Raw genomic sequence first — 21,805 nt, 5'->3', positions numbered from 1 at the left:
ATTTAAATTGCCCTCGTGCCTTCCCTGTGCATGCGAGTTTGTAATTATTCATCCAGAAGAGAGTGTGGGAGAAATTCAAATTGTCAAAGCAGGCTTATATTTGCAGAATAAACTGAAGTGAGAAGAAGACCTAGTAAGAAGACCTAGAAGCTTACCAGGAGTAGCTCAGTTAGATGATCAGCAACAGCGGGCAATTTCCTTTGAGGCTTACCCTCTGCTACTGAAATGTGCACCGCCAAGTTTGTTGTGGTTTTCAAGGGCTTGCTCAGTTCACATGTGCGACGAACCTCCCTGCCAACTACCCCTCTGTTACCAAGTGTATTACTTCTGAGGTGTTCAGGGTCACTTTTTTCCATACACCCCACCTCGATCCTTGAGGTCCGTCTGTGAGGATAATCCCCCTTTTATTATAACTAGGGATGACTTGGTAACGGGGTTCTCTTGTCCAGCTGTCATGGCCTGTTTTATATGTATATATATTGCTCTGGGCTCCTGGGTTGAGAATACCTCTCAGCTCTATCAGTTCTGGGGCTCTCTCTCATTAGATTCCCCCACTGCGTCAGTTATCTAAACCCTTTTAGTAACTGTGTAGCCTTACCGAGGTTTCTGCCCTTTTGACCCTCCTGAGGGAAACTCCAAGATACAAACTATCATCCTGCTGGTTAGTTTTGCCTTTTCCCTGAGTTCACCTCCTCATGAGCATCCATATATCGCTGGCCCAAATAAATGCCTCTTTTCTCTTGGCTCAACAGAAAAAACAAGACTTTATTTATTTCAGAACATCGTGCTTCACGTATTTTGATATTTCATCAGCTTAGTTACATCAAAAATATCAACTCTTTCAGTACAACTGATTAATCTCCATCCTATCCTATCCTAACCACCACTCTCCTGGCCCCACACCCCTCTTCTTCCAGTCACCACTCACTCCCTCCCTCTTCTCCAACTGCCAAAACGGCCGCTCCCTCCTTTTAAACCGGGGATCGCCCCGTCCCCAAAGGATGAACTGTCCGTCACAAACGAAGGTGGCTTAACTCTTTCGGCGCTGGGCTGTCATACCTCCTCCATCTTAGGGCCAATCCATCACATAATGGAGCAATGGTGAGGCCCACTGATTAGAATACGTTCCAGAATCCTAGGAATTCCTGCTCAGTATTTCATGCAGAAAGCACACCTTTCTGGTAGAAAGCCAGGCAACCGGGACGGAAGAGATGACTTGCCACATGTCAGAAAAAACAGCATTTGAGCTTCAGTAAGAAGACCTAGGCGACTTAATTGATTTTTTTTTATAATGCGTAAGCAAACCTGCCAGTCTCCCATTTCGTTGTGCTGAGTTTGAGGAGTTGTCTTTGCTGCTGTCTTAAAGAACAGTCGGCTCATGAACTTGCTTCATAGACCCAGAACCATAAAGTACTCTAGATGGCAGCCTTGGCCAATGTTCTGCAGAATTAAGCGTTTCCCTGGCTGCACACAAAACAGTACACCCCAAATAAAATTGTAGATTGTTCTACCGAATAGAAAACTGACAGGCCTGATATTTTAAAACTTGAAACTGACAGGCTGCTATTTTAATGAGGTCTGCCAGAGCCAAGGTTAACCAAAGCCTTAGTTCCTTACAAAGCATTACTGCCTTGCTTCTCAGCAGGAGGCTGCACAACACGATGCCTATTGATATCTTTATAGAGTTCTCAAAATTGCATCATGGGTGTGTTTGGTATAACAAAGGCCTTTAATTTTTTTTTTAAAATGCAATTTTGGACAAATTTTATTTCTTTAAACAGAAATGGCCTTACCTTATTTTTTGTGTGTGTAATGCATAGAGACAAACGGGCCCTTTTGTAATTTGAAAATAAAGCTGGAGACCTTTCTTGTAAAGAGGTATCTCCTTCCTCTCTGATGTTTCAGAAACACAGAAGGAAATTTAAAAGGAGGAAATGTGCGCTTGATATTTGCAAATGGCTTCATGAATTTAGACAAGGAAATAAATGCCAGAGGTGGTCCGACAGCCCACGCACATTTCATCTCTCTCCCGCATTGTGTCCTATGTGAGCACCACTTGCATAAATAGCATGCATCAAACTCAAAAATGATTTTCCAGCTTCACACGTGACAGTGGTCTCTAAAGACAAATTAAAAGTTTGCTTCAGACACTCTCTCCCTCACATCCCTGGACCTTGAGCTGAGGGAGTTTGTGGTGCCACAAGAGTGCTTGTAACCTGGCCAGGATAACATGTAAGGTACTGGCTGAATGAACAAGCCTCTCCAAATTGATTCGATTTAATATTTGTATTCCGCTTTTCCAACAAAAAACAACAAGAGCAAGGTAAATCTTGTGGTCTTGCACACCCTCCAACATTTCTCCGATGAAAATAGGGACGTCCCATTCCATAACGATAAATTTACTATTTACACCCCACACATCTTACTGGGTTTCCCCATGCACCCTGAGCAACTTCCAACATATATAAAAACATGATAAAACATTAAACATTAAAAAAACTTCCCTGTACAGGATTGCCTTCAGACGGCATGGGGGTTGGATAATACCTTCCAACATTTCTCTAATGAAAATAGGGGCATCCTAAGGAAAAGTGGAGGAGACTCTTGAGAGTCCCATGGACTGCAAGAAGATCAAACCTATCCATTCTTATAGAAATCAGACCTGAGTGCTCACTGGAAGGACAGATCCTGAAGCTGAGGCTCTAATACTTTGGCTACCTCATGAGAAGAGAAGACTCCCTGGAAAAGACCGTGATGTTGGGAAAGATGGAGGGCACAAGGAGAAGGGGACGACAGAGGGCGAGATGGTTGGTTGGACAGTGTTCTTGAAGCTACCAACATGAGTCTGACCAAACTGTGGGAGGCAGTGGAGGACAGGAGTGCCTGGTGTGCTCTGGTCCATGGGGTCACGAAGAGTCGGACATGACTAAATGACTAAACAACAACAAGGGAAAGTGGGACATTCCGGGATCACATCAGGAACTGGGACGCCTTCTCCAAATCAGAAACGTCCCTGGAAAACAGGGGCACTGCAAAACACCTATCGTGAGGGATCATGTGTCTCTTCTGAAATTATCTTGCTTCATGTTCAACACAAATACCGCTACTGCGTCCTCATACCATATTTGTTTTAGGAAAAACAACAACACCTTTCAGGTGGGGCAGTTGGGGAGGAGAGAAGCCACAGGGATCCCTTAGGCATTTCCTGATTCCATCACCACCCTTGCTACTTTTGCTCATATGGGACTTTAAATGTGTGCTTGCCAGAGAAAGACAGGTTTTGTTTTTGCTGAACAAGTTTACTGGAACAACAACCCTCTTGGTGGCCAAATTTATTTTTCTGGCCTTTAAGCGTTGTAAGGCTAAAATTGACTGTATTGATATGGGTCCATGGGGCCACCTCATGAGAAGAGAAGACATGGACACTGTTGTCACGCCCGCAAGTGCTTTTTATTTTATTTGTTTTAACCTGTACGATTTTACTGCCAATTGTTTTAACTGTATCTGTTGTATTCTCTGCATAATCGTGTCAGTCTACTGCCTGGTCTTTTACTATGTGCTATGGCCATAGGGCTAATGCAATAAATAAATTGATTGATTGATTGATACGGGTCTAAATGTATAAACTACTTTTCCTTGTAGGTCTAAGTGTCACACTTCTCTAGACATTTAGATGTTTAAATTTTTGTGTGGATAATATTTGTTTTCTGACTGACGGTCGAATAAACTTTATTGATTGATTGAGAAATGTGTGCTTGCTCTTGCATCGTCTCGCCTTTAGGAGGTGGAACTTAGAACTGATGGCTTTAAATATTCAACTAAGAGCCATATGAGCTACAAAATCGCTGCGTTCTTGGATATGCCCCTCCATGGCCAGGCAAACACCAATATTGTTTTATTAGCTTGTCTGCCACATTTATATCCCACCGAAGCACTCATGGCAGCATACATGTTTCTCTTCTTCCCCATTTTATCCTCACAACAAGCCCTTGAGGTAGATTAGGCAGTGAGAATGTGACTGGTCCAAGGTCACCCAGTGAGTTTCATGGCTAGGCAGGGATTTGAACTCTGCTCTCCCAGGTCCTAGTCCAACACTGGAAGCACTAAACTACAATTGGATCTTTGGTTCGTTGCAATTTCTAACAGTCGGTCTCATGTTAAGACGAGCTCTTGTTAAAGCAGGTTTGTTTATACACTTTCAAATGTCATCATATTTGCATCATCTCTCACTCCCTGTTTAGTCACCTTCCCCAGATGACTGTGAAATAAGACTCCTAAAAATGGAGAAAGACAACCGAGGCTGCTGAAAGTATGGAAGCATAATTTAGCATTCAAAATGATTTAAAAGCAACAACACACGAAGAGGTTTTATATGTCACAGCAGAACTGCACCCACTCTAATAACTCCATCACACCCTACTGTACAATGTAGGCTTCAGAAGTAACTCAAAGTGGTGGGGAGTTAACTCCCTGAAGTGGAAATCTGAAGAAGTCTGTTAAAGATTTCATTTTTCCTAGATAATTTGGGAACAGTGTTAAAAAGCTAAGTCATAAATCTGAGTCAAGAAAATCCAAAGTGTGCTGACGGAGATTCGTTTTATTGCAGATGAGTGTAGCAACAGCGTTGCAAGCACACTAGTATCTGAAAGTGCTGGGAGGGGTGTGTGTGGTGTGTGTGTGTGTGTGTGTGTGTGTGTGTTTCTGTGAAACATCCATAGCTAAGTGCTGAAATTTCAGGAAGAAACTTTCATCTCTCTGAGAAAGTACAAGCAAAACAGGATCTCAGGCAAGCAGATAATAGTGACAGAATGTCGGGTCCCTACATCTTCCCCACTGTTTAAGAAAACTCATTTGCTTGCAGAAAAGAAATGGCCCAGCCTTTTGGCATTTTTGAAGGTTGTGAGAGTGGTTACTTAAATGGTGAATCATGCATCGGTAAATCAGTAAACTGGAGGAGAATGGAATTTGATTGATGTGGATGTTCACATTTGAATGGTGACGAAGCCAAGGCAATTTTTGTGCATATCCAAACTCTTGAGACTTACAATGGAATACCACTTTCTTTCAATGCTGTGCTCTCATGCCCCAGCGGGGTCAGGGGTCAACCTGAATGGTTTTCCAGTCAGGCTGCTGGTCAAGGTCTGGAGGAGACACAGATGACTCCAATGGACCAGAGGCTGATGTGGGCACAAACCCACAGTACCATTTCTGACCATTTTAGACAGGCTCGGTATCAGCACAGGGCAAGTTGGGACAAAACGAAGGGAGACCAGGAAGTCCCACTATGGAAAAAGACTTCTGGGAAAAGATTTATAATGAAATGAAAAAAGTGTTGAAAGACACTTTTATTAAGAAACCAGAAGCCTTTTTACTGGGAATTGTAGGAGAGGAAATCCCTAAAAAAGATTTAACATTCTTTCGGTATGCCACAACTGCTGCGAGGCTACTACTTGCAAAAAACTGGAAGAGTTGAGATCTACCAACTATAGACAAATGGCAAATGAAGATGATAGACTTTATGGAACTGGCCAAACTGACTGGGAGACTCTGCGACCAAGGAGAAGAGTCGTTGGAGGAAGATTGGAAGAAATTTAAAATTTACTTCAAAAAGTATTGTAATATTTAGCATGGCCTAAGGAAGTAGTTATAGGTTTTTCGCAATAATTTTAGGAAATAGGCTAAGCATAGATGTTTAAGAAGAAAATATTGGATAAGATGTTAGCCCTTAGTAACTGCCAAAGAAGATTAGGAAATGAAATTCAGATGGGGGGATTGGGAGAAGTCTTCTATTGATGTTAAGAGGAAGTTATGTGATTGTAAGAATTACATATTGTCTCTTTCTTTTTCTTTTCTCTTTTTTCTCTCCCCCCCTTTTTAAATTTCTGTATTTTTCATGTTTTATTATGTTATATTCTTTAATCTTACAAAATGAAAAATAAATATTATTAAAAAAGGAAGTCCCACTATGGTTGGTGATGGCACCTCCCTTTCTGAACAACACTTTTCTTTTTTTAAAGAGCCGGGAAATAAAGGAGAAGCTCCAGGCCAAGCAGCTGTGGTCACCATCTGGCCTCTGCCCCCAAAGCTTTAGCTACCTGTGAATCTAGGTTGGTACGCAGAGTTCAGTGGAAGTAGTAATATGATGTAGTAATAAATGTAAGGCTGGACTGGATGAATCCCAAGCCGTAATTAAGATTGCTGGAAGAAATATCAACAACCTCAGATATGCTGATGACACAACCTTGATGGCAGAAAGTGAGGAGGAATTAAAGAACCTTTGAATGAGAGTGAAAGAGGAGAGCACAAAATATGGTCTGAAGCTCAACATAAAAAAAAAAACTGAGATCATAGCCACTGGACCCATCACCTCCAGGCAAATAGAAGGGGAAGAAATGGAGGCAGTGAGAGATTTTACTTTCTTGGGTTCCATGATCACTGCAGATGGTGACAGCAGTCACGAAATTAGAATACGCCTGCTTCTTGAGTGAAAAGCAATGACAAACCTAGACAACATCTTAAAAAAACAGAGACATCGCCTTGCCGACAAAGGTCCGTATGGTTAAAGCTATGGTTTCCCCAGTAGTAATGTATGGAAGTGAGAGCTGGACCATAAAGAAGACTGATCGGCAAAGAATTGATGCTTTTGAATTATGGTGCTGGAGGAGACTCTTGAGAGTCCCATGGACTGCAAGAAGATCAAACCTATCCATTCTGATGGAAATCAGGCCTGAGTGCTCACTGGAAGGACAGATCCTGAAGCTGAGACTCCAATACTATGGCCACCTCATGAGAAGAGAAGACTCCCTGGAAAAGACCCTGATGTTGGGAAAGATGGAGGGCACAAGGAGAAGGGGACAACAGAGGACAGGATGGTTGGACAGTGGTCTCAAAGCTACCAACATGAGTCTGACCAAACTGTGGGAGGCAGTAGAAAACGAGTGCCTGGCGTGCTCTGGTCCATGGGGTCACGAAGAGTCGGACACGACTAAATGACTAAACAACAACAACAAATAAATGTAAAAAAGAAATCAACAATAAAACACATTTCCAAACCATTTCAAGTCCAATACAGATACAGACTTTGATAAGAAAATCTCAACAAAAGGCTTTCTGGAAAAGGAAGGCCTTCAACTGGTGCCAAAAAGGCTTTTGAGAAGGTGCCTTTCTGATGTGTAAAAGGAGGGAATTGTAAAAGCTAGGAGCTGCCACCCCAAAGGCCCTATTCCACAGGAGGCTCTTTCCTGCAAAATGCAGGGTTATAAGGGGTGAGATGTTTTTTTCCTATTGAAGTTACAATCACCAAATAAAAGAAAATGGCAGGGATGGCCTTGCTGCAGAAGGATATGCTAGATAGGAAGGGAAAGTGACTTAAAAGAAGTATTTCATGTTTGAACACTGGAGAGCAATAGCACGCAGCCTCTGGAAATAAGAAGGGGAAAGAGAGAGGGAAATTCATATCACCAGTGGACTCTGAAAACGGTGTGGGCAGGCACTGAGCAACATGAACACCAACGAAGAGGTTCCCATCACACCACTCAAACTACCCCCTTTCCCACAGCAAGGGCCACAAACAGACACAGTTACTCTTTCGCAGAAACTGGAAGCAGCAGTTTGAGTGCCAGTGCACAACCATTCTACGACACGAGCATTTCCTGGCTGACTCAGTCACAGCGGCACATTCCCAGGGGCAAACACACAACATCTGGAAAAGCCCTAAGTAAACACAGGATGCGGCGATATTCCCTTAGTAGACAGATGCCTAGGTGTTTATTTTCAGGGCAGACATCCTGTGTGAAAAGGTCCGCTTGTCTTCAGCCTTCATTCTCGTTATCTTCTGTGATCACTCATTCTTTTTCTTTCCTCCCCCCCACACCCCATTTTACATAGTGCAACACTGACCCCAAAGTTTCCATGCTTAACCTAGGGAACATTTAATGATGGGATAGAGTTCTCCGTGTGCGCAAATTTGAGCTATAGAGCTTAAAGCAACAGGCTGGTTCCACCAGCTGTTGGTAGTGAAATAATTTTTTTTCAGGAGGATTTTTCAGAGGACTTGAAGCTGACCTGGGAGTAAGTCCCATTGAACTCAGTTGGGCTTAATTCTGAGTAGATCTCCATAGGGCTGCACTATATGAATGTAGTAAATTCCAGTTGGGCAATCTCACCAAAACGTTGGCTTGATGCAGCAAACAAGATAAAGACCAGGGGCTGGTTTCTTATATTTAAAGAAACAGCTAGAGAACCTTTTGGTAGCTGAACTTCAGTTTTTTTCTACTTAAAAATTAAAATAATAGTAGTCAGGGCTTCCCCCCCCCCAGCTGGAACTTGCCAGAACTGAGTTCAACATGTAAATAATTGTGTTATTTTCCGCATTGTCAGACCCTGTGTGAGAACCCAGAGGCTGAGAGGTAGGGTGTTTCAGAAGGAAACTGATTTGATATTGATTTATATATTAGTAACTTACAACAACAACAACAACAACAACAACAACAACAACAACAACAACAACAACTTATTTATACTCTGCCCATCTGGCTGGGTTTCCCAGGCCACTCTGGGCGGCTCCCAACAGAATACTAAAAACACAATAAAACATTAAAAACTTCCCTAAACAGGGCTGCCTTCAGATGTCTTCTAAAAGTCAGATAGTTGTTTATTTCCTTGATATCTGATGGGAGGGCATTCCACAGGGCGGGCACCACTACCGAGAAGGCCCTCTGCCTGTATTAATGTAACATTTCTATATGTAACTGCACTTTTTGCAATACTTTGTCTAAGTTGTCTGTTGTTGCTTCCGTTTTTAGTGTACTGCTTAGAGATATTTTTAATATATTAAGTGGAATAGAAACACAATAAAATAATAATAAAATAAAATAAAATAGTTGAAACACTTTTCAGCCTATGCTGAAGACACACCTCTTTATCCTGATACCCTATTCTTGTGATTGTTAGTTGCTTTAACTGATTTTTAAAAGTGCAATTTTACTTTGTTGGTAGCCTACCCTGGGACCTTCTGGTGAAGGAGAAGGCAAGGAATAAGCAGCAACGCCAACAACTTTGGTCACATTTCTCCTTAGAAATATACTCCAGTGCCAGTTTACACTATTTTACTCCACAGCTTTTAATCTCTCTTTCCTAAAGGCAGGAAGGATTTAAATACACACAAAGAAGCCTTGAAGGTTTGCACTGGCGGTTCTTGAGCCATGAGGCATTAGGACCAAACTTTTCTCAGAGAATCCTGCCCTGAGGAGCATTTCTGAAGGGTCTGAGGAGAAGGGTGAATTCAATGAACACCACACACACACACCCTTCTTTCAAATATCAGATTTCACACAGTGGTCAAATTAAAACAAGGACCAGGTTTTCCAAGGCACCCAATGCAAAGGAAGTTTTGCTTGGCCTTTTAAGGATGAGTCATGCACAAAATACATTTCAAATATAGTGGGTAGAACAGGAAAAGGCTTTGCTGAAGGAACAACGAGACCCTGATGGATATACGGTTACATGACCTGCTAGTGAACTCTCCTCGCTGACCCCCCCCCCCGGCAATGCAAGAACGGGAGCAAGTCCTCCAATTAAACAAACGAATCTCCGAGATTGTCTGTATATAAGATAATAAACAGTAAGCTCATTCCTCAGTGGTGAAGCTTTATGTAGCCAAAATGGCACCAATCACGCAAAAGGATGAGCTATCTGAATAATGGGATGAACCGCAATGTTTTCATATATATATATATATATATATATATATATATATATATATATATATTGTTGTTCAGTCGTTCAGTCGTGTCCGACTGTTCGTGACCCCATGGACCAGAGCACGCCTATCCTTCACTGCCTCTCGTAGTTTGGCCAAACTCATGTTAGTAGCTTCGAGAACACTGTCCAACCATCTCATCCTCCGTCGTCCCCTTCTCCTTGTGCCCTCCATCTTTCCCAACATCAGGGTCTTTTCTAGGGAGTCTTCTCTTCTCATGAGGTGGCCAAAGTACTGGAGCCTCAACTTCAGGATCTGTCCTTCTAGTGAGCACTCAGGACTGATTCCTTTGAGAATGGATAGGTTTGATCTTCTTGCAGTCCATGGGACTCTCAAGAGTCTCCTCCAGCACCATAATTCAAAAGCATCAATTCTTCGGCGATCAGCCTTCTTGATGGTCCAGCTCTCACTTCCGTACATCACTACTGGGAAAACCATAGCTTTAACTATACGGACCTTTGTCGGCAAGGTGATGTCTTTGCTTTTTAAGATGCTGTCTAGGTTTGTCATTGCTTTTCTCCCAAGAAGCAGGCGTCTTCTACATACATACATACATACATACATACATACATACATACATACAAACACATTAGGGGGGGAAATCAGCTTAATGAGAACTGAGCAAGCTGAGCGCATTGGGCATGGGGGTGCTGATGAACTACTGTGTGTGTGTTTTTTTTTGGGCGGGGGAATAGATGGAAAACTGATGGGAAAGAATGGAATGGATTATGGAGAAGCACGTTGGAGGCTTGCTGGATTCCTGAACACTCTGCGCTGTAACATTTTGTTGCACTCCCCGCCGAGTTTGGTTATTATGTTCCAACTCAAGGTGACTTGCAGCGAGCACCTAAAAGTGTACGACGTTTTCCTTTTGCTGATTTCCGCCAAAGAAATACAAGCAAGCGATTCCAGTTTGTGCATATTCTTTGATGGGAATTAACGAAAGGAGACTGGCATTTCGTGTTTCCCAATAATGGAAATTTAAGCAGGGCAGCAGAAAGAGGAATATAGTCAATGGGAGAAGAGGGCAACATTCTGTGGGTGAATCCAATGCACATTTACCTGTGAGTAAACCCCATTGAACTTAATGGGGATTAGTTCTGGGGAGATGCATAGAATTAGACTGCAAAGGAGTCAAAGGTAAAGACTTTTAATTTCTGCCTTGTTGTGTTTAAACAGTCTAAAATGTGAAGAAAATGGGCAGAGAACTGGGAGTTCATCAAGAGAAAAGGTGGATTCAGTTACCTGATGTAGACATCAAAGTGATCAACATCTTTGATTTGCTGTAATTCTTATCTTAGATTTTTCTCAGTGAAAGTGCAGTTTAGTTCTCATGTAGCTGTAATTTATCCAGGCTTAAGACATGTCCTGTCAAATCTGTCACAGCCTCTCATATTTCATTTGTCCATCAAAGTCAATGGCATCATAGACGGGAAAATTGAAAATAAAGGGGGAAAACCTGCTCGGCAAAGGCAGGCCTTTCAAGCAAATGGGGGGATTTGGGGGAAGAGTCTTTAGGGCAATTGATTTACTGTAGGTCTTCATGAATATAGAACTGTAATTTTTAGTCTTTAGGCACCCCACAGTACAGACACTGCAAGGCTCTTAACTGGATCTGATGTGTGAGGAGGAAGCAAAGCAAAATAGAGACAGAATGCATAAGCTCAACAAGAATTTTTGTACGAAATCATTGTTAGGGTCCAGTGAACCTTCTGACATCAATTCTCTGCTCTTTTGATGTGTGTGTGTGTGATGTGTGTGTGTGTGTGTGATTTGCAATACAAAGCAGAACTAAAACATGATCAGTCATCAAGAAGACATACAGGGCTGCTTCTGAAACCAGTAGCACATTTTAAAAGGGCATTGGATGTCAATCAGCAAAAGGGCTAGTTAAAGGAACGTTTTTGCCTAAAGGTGTATAATGAAGGTGCTACCGTATGTAATTATTATAGCAATGTTATCAATACATATAAAAAAACCATCTCTTTTAAATCAAAATACTTGTGCTTACACAGACCCATTTAACTATTGATCAAAGCATGTGCTCTACTACAAAGCAATAAATTTACCTATACTATTTATCCTCTTTAAAGCATTTTTTTAAACAACAACAACAACAACAACAACAACACTTCCTATAAGCTACAGGGCAACCATTGCTCTTTCTAGAAAACCATTTGGGTAATGGATCTAGTGTTAAGGGAGAAAAATGGGATGGAAGTTGCTTTCACACATAAGCTTTGAATAATCTTGCATCTCTTCTGGATGCATGATCATCATTAATGTTAATGATCATCCACCCCCATCATTCAACTGAGGTCCAGCTCCGAGGGCCTTCTGGCGGTTCCCTCACTGCGAGAAGTGAGGTTACAGGGAACCAGGCAGAGGGCCTTCTCAGTGGTGGTGCCCGCCCCGTGGAACGCCCTCCCTCAGATGTCAAAGAAATAAACAACTACCTGACCTTTAGAAGACATCTAAAGGCAGCCCTGTTTAGGTAAGTTTTTAATGTTTGATGTTTGATCGTGTTTTTAATATTCTGTTGGGGAACCCAGCCAGCTGGGCGGGGTAGCAGCAGCAGCAGCAGCAGCAGCAGCAGCAGCAGCAGCAATAATAATAATAATAATAATAATAATAATAATAATTTTGGGATGGAAAGCTGATGAGAGGCAGCTGTAATTGCAATAGCATTCGGTGCCCTCCATGTTTAACACTTGCAAAAAGTCACATGTGAAAAACACAACGTAAGAATGTAAGAGCCCTTGAGCTATCCACAGCCTGTAAGTAGCTTTTAAAGATATTTCAGATCTACTGTTCTCAGCGTCAGAGCTACTACTTCAAAATGCTTGCCCAGCATAACAGGTCCCCCCCCCTCCATTCTGGGCAAACTGGGCAAAGGACAAAACTTTGAGTTTCAAAGAAGAAAACGACTTTGTCTCACAGTCTGCATTTGAATCAGTGACACTGACTGAGTGAGAGAAAGAAGAGAGCGAGGTTATCAGCGAGGCTTAACGGTCTGCGATCGAACCTGTAGGATTAAATTGCACAAAAGCAGCACACTTCAAGGACATTTGTTGTAATTGCTTTCCTCATAATTATTATAGGATTGTTATCAACTCATATCAAACAACCACCATCACTTTAAAGGTAAGGGACTTGTGCTTACACAGACCCTTTTTAAGTGCTAATAATCATGGTCACTGAGGATCAAATGCTATAGATGATGCATCATTTGCACTCGGAAATCGCTCGCTTTTTGTTATCTCTCTTGAATTTCTTAACATAAATACATATTCAACAACAACAACAACAACAAGGGAGATCCTTGGCTTTTTTGTTTTGCTCAGTGACTCTTCACAAAAAGACAGGTTTACAGACTTAGTTTCTCCAATAGTTTCTATTGGTGATTCCCACAATTTAGCTATGGGACCCTTGGTGTTCCCTATGATAGCTAGGGCTGAATAAATCTGTCAACGTCAGTTTCCTGTTTTGCAAATCTTCATATCAGTTTGCCTCTTTTTCACAACAGCATATTTTACCTAGTATGCAATTCTTGAAGCAATTTTTCCTGAACGAAATAAAGTATATTTATCTATGCTCTTTCCATTAATATATAGATTTTGTGTGTGCAGGTAGCCTCCTAAATTACACTCTGTTTTATATGTATTCTTTCTCGCCCCCGCTTTTTCGGTTGGAGAACAGTGCCGCAAAGTTCAGAGAAGTGCAAATTTCAAAGGATTATCTGTTTCAGGTCACTTATTCGTTTGGGAAATGTGAATTAGATGACATGAAAATAAGAACGAAACAAATCCATCCCACCATCCCTAACAATAGCAGATGACCTCAAAGACTCATAAGATTCTTGTTCAAAAGCAGATGCTGTCACCCCTTATTTTCTTTATAGAGTGGAGATCTCTGGTGACCTTCCTTCTTCTGGATAGTTGCTGCATAAACATGGAGTCTTCATTCACATTTTTTTTAAAAAAATTTTTTGCTGACCTAGCATCATACAATAAATCAAAAACTTGCAGTGATGGATAGATTGCAGTCCAAACCAGCAGGCCTCTGCAATATTTATACCAAGTGGTAATATATTGCCTCTAGGAGAACCAGGCAAGAGTTTGTGAGGAAGGCTGTGTTTGCTTTTAAAATTATTGCGTGAAATATGGGCAATCTTTGGGACCAATGGTATATAACAGGAGTTAAGGATGATCTGGGTGTTGCCATATCTTCTATATATTTCCTACTGCTTTAAGTTGCATATAAGAGAAGTTGCTTCACCCCCTGCGAAGACTTTTTCCTCTCTCTTTTGGTATTGGATGTTTGTTGGAGAAATGTTTCCACGTTTCTGAAAGTGGTCAAATCTCTTGCAGGTTCACTGGACTTGAATATCCCTCCTCCCTATTTCAGGACCCTTATTTAATGGAATGCTAACTTATCTGTGATGGGACACGGGTGGTGCTGTGGTCTAAGCCACAGAGCCTAGGGCTTGCCGATCAGAAGGTCGGCGGTTCGAATCCCCGCGACGGGGTGAGCTCCCATTGCTCGGTCCCAGCTCCTGCCAACCTAGCAGTTCAAAAGCACATCAAAGTGAAAGTAGATAAATAGGTACCGCTGCAGCGGGAAGGTAAACAGCATTTCTGTGCGCTGCTCTGGTTCGCCAGAAGCAGCTTAGTCATGCTGGCCACATGACCCGGAAGCTGTACGCCGGCTCCCTCGGCCGGTAAAGCGAGATGAGCGCCGCAACCCCAGAGTCGTCCGTGACTGGACCTAAAGGTCAGGGGTCCCTTTACCTTTAACTTTTCTGTGAGATTTTATTGACTTTTGACTACCCCACCACAGTGGCTTCTGCTGCTGAGCTTGTCTTAATACGAGGGCAAAACCCTCTGCCCTCCCCAACCTCATGCCAATACACGTCTATACTCAGTGAATCAGGCCATAAAACAATATGGGAAGTATTATACAAACATCGTTGGACACTCTCTAGAAATGGGTGAAATGACTTGCCAGAGATTTTCATTTTCATATTTTATGAAGCTAGTAACATGGCCACTGCATCAACTGGAATACAGAATTCAAATTACCTTAAAAAAAGAGGGGGGGGGAGTTAAATTGCAGATAAAAATAAAGCCTCCAACCAAGATAAACAACCGGCCTGCAGCTGGTGTAATTCTTTATAAAGGCCTTCATAAAAATACTCAGTTCCTATCAGCGGATTCATAAAAACACCTTCTGTAAGTCCAAATGTGCCACAAAGAATTTATATTCTCATGTCTCAATTCCTTATTTTCCTCACAAACCCCAAGAATAACTTGAATGTTTTTTTTTTACATAATAACGAACCATTCCTCACTAACAAAATATAAAATCAAAAAATCCTTCCAGTAGCACCTTAGAGACCAACTAAGTTTGTTCTAGGTATGAGCTTTCGTGTGCAGGCACACTTCTTCAGATACATTCCCCACTAAGTTCTCTAAAACAGTTGCGTAATGGAAGGGGATAAGAGCCAGTGGCTGTGAACATGGCTGTGATTTGGGTACCAAAAACATGGCTCTCAAATTATAGGGTAGTGCACATTAATAATAATAATAATAATAATAATAATAATAATAATAATAATAATAATATTTATACCCCGCCCTTCCCAGCCAGAAAACCGGGCTCAGGGCGGCTAACATCAATTAAAATCACAGCAAGAAACATAAAAACGATCAATTTAAAATAACAGATTAAAATACAAATTTAAAAATTCAATTAAAACTGCAGGTCTCAATTTCAAAATATCCCACCAATAAAAGATGAAGCATTAAACATAAACCAACCCAAAGGCCAGGTGGAACAGCTCCGTCTTGCAGGCCCTGCGGAAAGATGCCAAATCCCGCAGGGCCCTGGTCTCTTGTGATAGGCTGTTCCACCAAGTCGGGGCCAATATTGAGAAGGCCCTGGCCCTAGTTGAGGCCAACCTAACGTCTTTGTTGCTCGGGACCTCCAAAAGATTATTATTTGAGGACCTTAAGGTCCTACATGGGACATACCAGGAGAGGCGGTCCCTTAAATACGAGGGTCCTAAACCGCATAGGGCTTTAAAGGTCAAAACCAGCACCTTAAACCTGATCCTGTACTCCACCGAGAGCCAGTGCAGCTGGTAAAGCACTGGATGAATGTGGTCCCGCGGCAAAGACCCGGTAAGGAGCCTCGCCGCGGCATTCTGCACCCGCTGGAGTTTCTGGGTCAGTTTTAGGGGCAGCCCCGCGTAGAGCGAGTTACAATAATCAAGTCTGGAGGTGACCGTCGCATGGATCACTGTGGCCAGATCAGGGCGACACTTCAGTTATATTGGGTGCATTCAGAATATTGGGGAATGTTCCTTTCACATTGCAGTAGCTATTGTGTTCTGGAACTGTGGCTTTTGGACTGATATACCGGCATTTCGCACTAAATTTAATTCATACCTAGTGGGTGTGGCCAGGGACGGGTTTAAGTTTGATGAGGCCCTAAGCTACTGAAAGTAATGGGGCACTTTATATGTCCAGCTGTCCTTTGTCAACAAAAAATTGTGGCTGTTTTTTTGTGTTGAATATATGCTATATGGTAATTTATGGACCTAATAAGTATCTAAAGCCATTTGCTGTATGTAGGTTTTATTTTATTTGTTTTTTTATCTTAGATTTTGGAAATGTACATTCAGTTTTTCTTCCTTTAAATTTTTTTTTGGGCCCCCAAGAGACTGGGCCCCTAAGCTATAGCTTGTTTAGCTTATACATAAATCCGGCACCTTGAACAATGCCTCTGCTCCTCACCCTTTTCGTGCACGTGTGCTTCTTCTGTCCTCCATAATTCCTTCATGAAAAGAGCAGTATGTCCCAATTATTTTTTTTTTACTCCCACAATTTCCCATGTTAAGGAGGCTGGAAATGACCCCCCCCCCCGGAATCAAATAACATGGAAATGAATGCGAAACATGCACTACATTTCATTATTTTTCTGGAAGCGGCTTTCCCGCCATGTGGGATCTCAAATGTAATGTGGGAATTAACAGTTACGGAAACGTTGCGGGAAATGGAACAAACTGCAATGTGAATGCAGCTGTACCAGCAAATTCACAGATCCTCCAAGTGTCCCTATTTTCAAAGGACAGTCCCGGATTTATAGAAGACGTCCTGGTTTCTGATTTGATCCCAGAATGTCCCATTTTTCCTTAAGATGTTCTTTTCATCAGAGAAATGTTGGAGGGTGTGGAGTTATGCAACCCCCAAGCCAAGGAGATAAGCAACTATACAACCTTCAGGAGACATCTGAAGGCAGCCCTGGAAAGGGAAGTTCTTAAAAAATGTTTAATGTTTTAATATGTTTTTATATACGTTGGAAGCTGCCCTGAGTAGCTGGGGCAACCAAGTCAGATGGGTGGGGTATAAATATTATTATTATTATTATTATTATTATTATTATTATTATTAAATAGGATACCCCTATTTTTATAGGAGAAATGTTGGCGGGTAGGCTTTAGCTTTGGTGTACACAGGCTGAAAGCCTGAAGAAGTCTTAACTGTGGCTGGTTTCGGTGTTTTTGGTTATTTTTGTTTTCTAACTTTGCTCTTCAGCCGCATGCCGTTTCTGATTATTTCATTTCTGTGGAGGCTATGGTGGCTTGGTAAATTTTAAAGTGAGAATCCAGTCTCAGATGTCTGAGCTGCATAGATGCCAGCCTGTGGCGTTATCAAGACAGCTGAGGTCTCAGAGTCCCCGCTTTTTTTGTCTGTGAGGCTAGTTCAGAGCAGGCTTATGAAGAGAAAGAAGGTTGGTTCAATGAAAAGGTAGATTGATTTCTTACACTGCATGAGATAGCGATTTACCTCAGGTTACAAATTGACTGCAGCTGCTAAAAATAACGAACCCGCCTCATTTCTTACTTTTGGGGAATACTGATCTGAGGGATAGGAAACCAACAGTAATTTTTTTTTTAATATTTAGCAGTGATCCTGTTGCTGCGCTTCATTATTTTTGATTAAATTTGTGAGAAAAGGTGTAGGTGATGTTCCCATTTCATATTTTGCAGATCCTATACTCTCCACCCCTGCACACAGGTAATTATTATGGAACAACTATCCTCTTTGGTGAAAACTCCATGCTGGAAAGAAGCCAAAGACTTTTCTAAAGGGCAGCATTGTGGTTCTAAAACCAAGTTTAAATGATGTCTAACCTTTTCTCACACAAACTGTTTTGAAACTAAGGATTGACAACTGCAGTGCCCCCATGAGGCAATTTTGTGCTCATTGGAATTTTGCCTTGCTTGGAAACTCACTATAGGGGCCTACAGTTGCCTGCTAAATTGGAGACTGGGATGGGTGATTCTCTCAACTTCAGTTTCTCATTTTTCCAGTCTTAAATTCAGTGCTCTAGATTTCCACACCAGTCCTCATGAAAATGCATTCCCTCCAACTTTTCTCCAGTGTCCTATTCCAGGTATGTCCAACCACAAGTAGCCCGAGATCTACCATCCCATATAAAAAAACTGGCAGTGACCTCCTACACTCTCCCATTGTCATTCTTCAATTTAAACATATTATATTTGGCTGAGCTTATGACAATAATAATAATAATAATAATAAATGACAGTCGCTTCCATAAAAAAAGTTCATCATAAATCAATATATTTTAAAAATACATACTTTGTGTACTTGTAATGTAAGAAAATAACATTGAGGACAGGGTCCTACATAATAAGCACATGATGCACGGATTGTTGTTCACAAAAGTTCATGCCATAATAAATGTGTTAAGTCTTTAAAGTACCCCAGGACTCTTGCTGTTTTTCAAATGAGTCAGGGGCACATGCCAACCACAGCGGTTTCCCTCATAGTTCGAAACAGAAATTGGGTAAACTCAACTGCAGAGTTGACAGCCTTCAAGCACCACCTTAAGAACTGGATGAAACCTGTGGAAGCCCCTTCCCCTGGATCCAACCCACCCCATCCTTTCGAGTAAACCTAAACCAGCCCTTTCTGTCTCTGAGGAGCCAGTGCACAGGGCTGCACACGCATACCTCGGGGTGGGATGGCAGCAGCCACAAAGGGTCCCCAACTCCCTTGTGCGTGTTTACTCGAGAGTAAGTCTCGCCGCACTCAGTGAGAGAGCTTGTTGGTTTACCATGGGGGGGGGCAAGGCAGTCCTCTCCTTGAGAGCTGGATCCTAGAATGTCCAGCACCATCTCTCTCTCTCTCCAAAGCAGTCCTTTCTCTTGAGGAACCAGTGCACAGGGCTGTTATCTCTCTCCCAGTCTCTTCATCTGCGTATGCCTCTGCCCACCTCATGCCCATTTTCTTCTTAGAGAGAGAGAGAGAAAAGCCTTGCACACTGGCTCCTTAGACAAAGGACTGTTTTGTGTGTGTGTGTGTGTGTGTGAGAGAGAGAGAGAGAGATTGACAGAGATCGGCGAGAAACAATCACATGATCCACAAGTAGATCCTGATTGACATTTTGTACAATGCTGTCCTATTCAATAATACCACTACTAAAAAATATTTTATTATTTATACCCAGCCCATCTGACTGGGTTGCCCCAGCCACTCTGGGCAGCTTCCAACATATACAAAAACGTAATAAAACATTTTAAAACTTCCCTATACAGGGCTGCTTTCAGATGTCTTCTGAAGGTTACATAGTTACTTATCTCCTTGGCTCGGGGGTCACATAACTCCATACCCTTCAATATTTCTCCAATGAAAATATGGATGTCCTAAGGAAAAGTGGGACATTCTGGGATCAAACCAGAAACTGGGGCAGCTTCTGTAAATCTGGGACTATCCCTGGAAAACAGGGGCACTGGGAAGGTCTGAAAATGTAACAGCGTTTCAGTGCAAATTTGTTTGGAAAACTACACTGCAAAATTCAGAAAAGTGTGAATTATGAAGGGTGCTAGGGTTTTGCCTCCCTTGTTGTTTTGGGAAGGGTGCATTAGACAAGTTCATGTTCAAATGTGAACTGAACTGAATGTCTCCCCTATCTCTAGTTGTGGCCTTCTCACAAAAAAGTGAGCTCACATTCTAGCACCGTAGATGTCTTGGTGGCATACGTGTGAAATTCACTTGGTGCAAGAAGACACAAAGGCAACTCAGCAATGGGTTTAGGGTTGTCAGATTTGAAGGCAGGTTGGGGAGCAGGCTGACGATGGGGGTGCTATGCAGGGCCGTCTTAAGGAGATCGGCCGCCCTGGCGCGGCTATCCCTCCAGCGCCCCCGCCATGCCGCCTCTCCGCCGCCTCTCTCCCGCGCTTGCCTCCCCTTGGGAGGGGGGTGGGTGAGCGGGGGACGAGGGGCGTGGTGCTGGAGAGGCGCGGGGCTCTGTGCGCCCTTCCAGCGCTTCCAGGATGGGAGGCGGGGGCAGCCGGCTCACGCTCCCGTGCTCCGCCGGGCAGCCAGAGGGCGCTGCGTGGCTGGCCAGCTCGCGGTCCGCCGGGCAGCCTGATGGCGCGGTGTGGCCGGCCGGCTCGCGCTCCTGTGCTCTGCCGGGCAGCCAGAGGGCGTGGCATGGCCGGCCAGCTCCCTTGCTCTGCCGGGCAGTTGGAGGGTGCTGCCCGCAGGCGCTGCCAGCAGGGCTGGAGGGCGGAGGCACCCTCCAGGCCATTGCGCCCTGGTGCGCCGCGCTGCCAGCCCCAATGGATGAGACGGCCCTGGTACTATGCTACAGAAGTGTTTCGGTGTCACAGCTGCCCAGCCATGATGCTCTGCTACTCCACCTCTTGCTCAGAACAGGCCTGCTTCCCTGCCCCAAGCCCAATAGGAGGATTTACTTCCTTACGGAATGTGAATTCTATGAAATAAAGTTGTCGTCATGCAGGCACAAGCCTTTTACCTTGCCTGTTCCCTACCCACCCAGCCAACGAGGGTGTGGGAGAATCAGCCCAAAACTCCTTTCTCCTTCACAAACCACAACCCTGCAATAAACTGAATATTGCAGCTGAAAACAAGTGCTGGTTCCTGAACGGGAATCGTTGGCGATTCCAAATGATGATGCATGAAAGAGAGGCAGGGAAATTTGATTTTCTCAGACTAGGCTGACCCTATAAAACTGAGTGGAGCAGAAAAATTGGTTTTACTAAGCAAACATGACATGGAAGTCATAAAAGGAGCAACGCTTACAATATGAAGCATCAGAATGCCTCATTGCTATAAATATATTGTTTAAAGCAGAATGACATTTAAATGACAGCAATAAATGCATTTTCTTCATTATCCTTTATGTGCTTGCTTTCCTGCCAATTTTATATATGCCAATGGAATCCCAGGGCCTAGAAATTTCGGTGCCACAACTGCCCTAGGTGAAATGCAATTTACTAGCATAAAATGTGCTGACTCTTTCAGACAATGTTAAATATCTGGGGGATTCTTTTTTTTTATTAAAAAAGCAAAGTTTCTGGCCACCATGGCTACAGACAATCTAGCCAAAGCTGAAATCAGTGGGTGAGATGCACACCCTGAACTGACCCATTTTAATCAAGGGAATTTGAAGGGGGGGGGAGTGTAGCTTTGGCTGTTTTCTACCCCCTTAACATACAGATAGTGTCTGCTACAGACTCAAACAGAAAACAGAGGTGGTTTTAAGGAGATGGATGTCAGTTCCAGATCACCGCCATACAAATCTGCTCTGAAAATAGCACAGGGCAAGGACCACACTTTTGCCTTGTCACTTGACTCTAATTAAAACACCACATCCTTATTCCTTAAGCAAGTGACTTTGCATAAATTGTTGCAGAGGATATACTAACCAGATTTTAATATTATGGATATTTAAGGCTTAAGTCAGACATCATCTATCTTAAACGGGTGGCTTTCACATAGACTGTTGCCAAATGCACTGACATAAAACGGTAATCTGCATACAGGAAATATTACCTATCCATCTTTAATGTTTTATTTATAGAGAGCCGCCAGCTTTCACTCAAGTGAGAGCCTTTGCACTTGGGTTTTTGCAGTTTTCAAACAAAGGCTGCTAGCTCTTACTCAAGTGAGAAACTTTGCATTTGACTTTCTGCAGTTTTCGACCAAAGGC

The 21,805-nt window shown here is 42.8% G+C and overlaps 1 protein-coding gene across 2 annotated transcripts in view; it reads right to left on the bottom strand.

Annotated features, from left to right (window-relative positions):
* The window catches only part of GPC6 (glypican 6), a 740,852-nt gene that overhangs the window by 7,520 nt on the left and 711,527 nt on the right, over nucleotides 1–21,805 (bottom strand). The gene's annotated exons all lie outside the window — the stretch shown is intronic.

Source organism: Lacerta agilis, chromosome 4 (genome assembly GCF_009819535.1).
Source record: "Lacerta agilis isolate rLacAgi1 chromosome 4, rLacAgi1.pri, whole genome shotgun sequence".
NCBI lineage: Eukaryota > Metazoa > Chordata > Lepidosauria > Squamata > Lacertidae > Lacerta > Lacerta agilis.
Note: the sequence above shows the minus strand (reverse complement) of the source record. Positions and strands in the feature narration are given on the sequence as shown.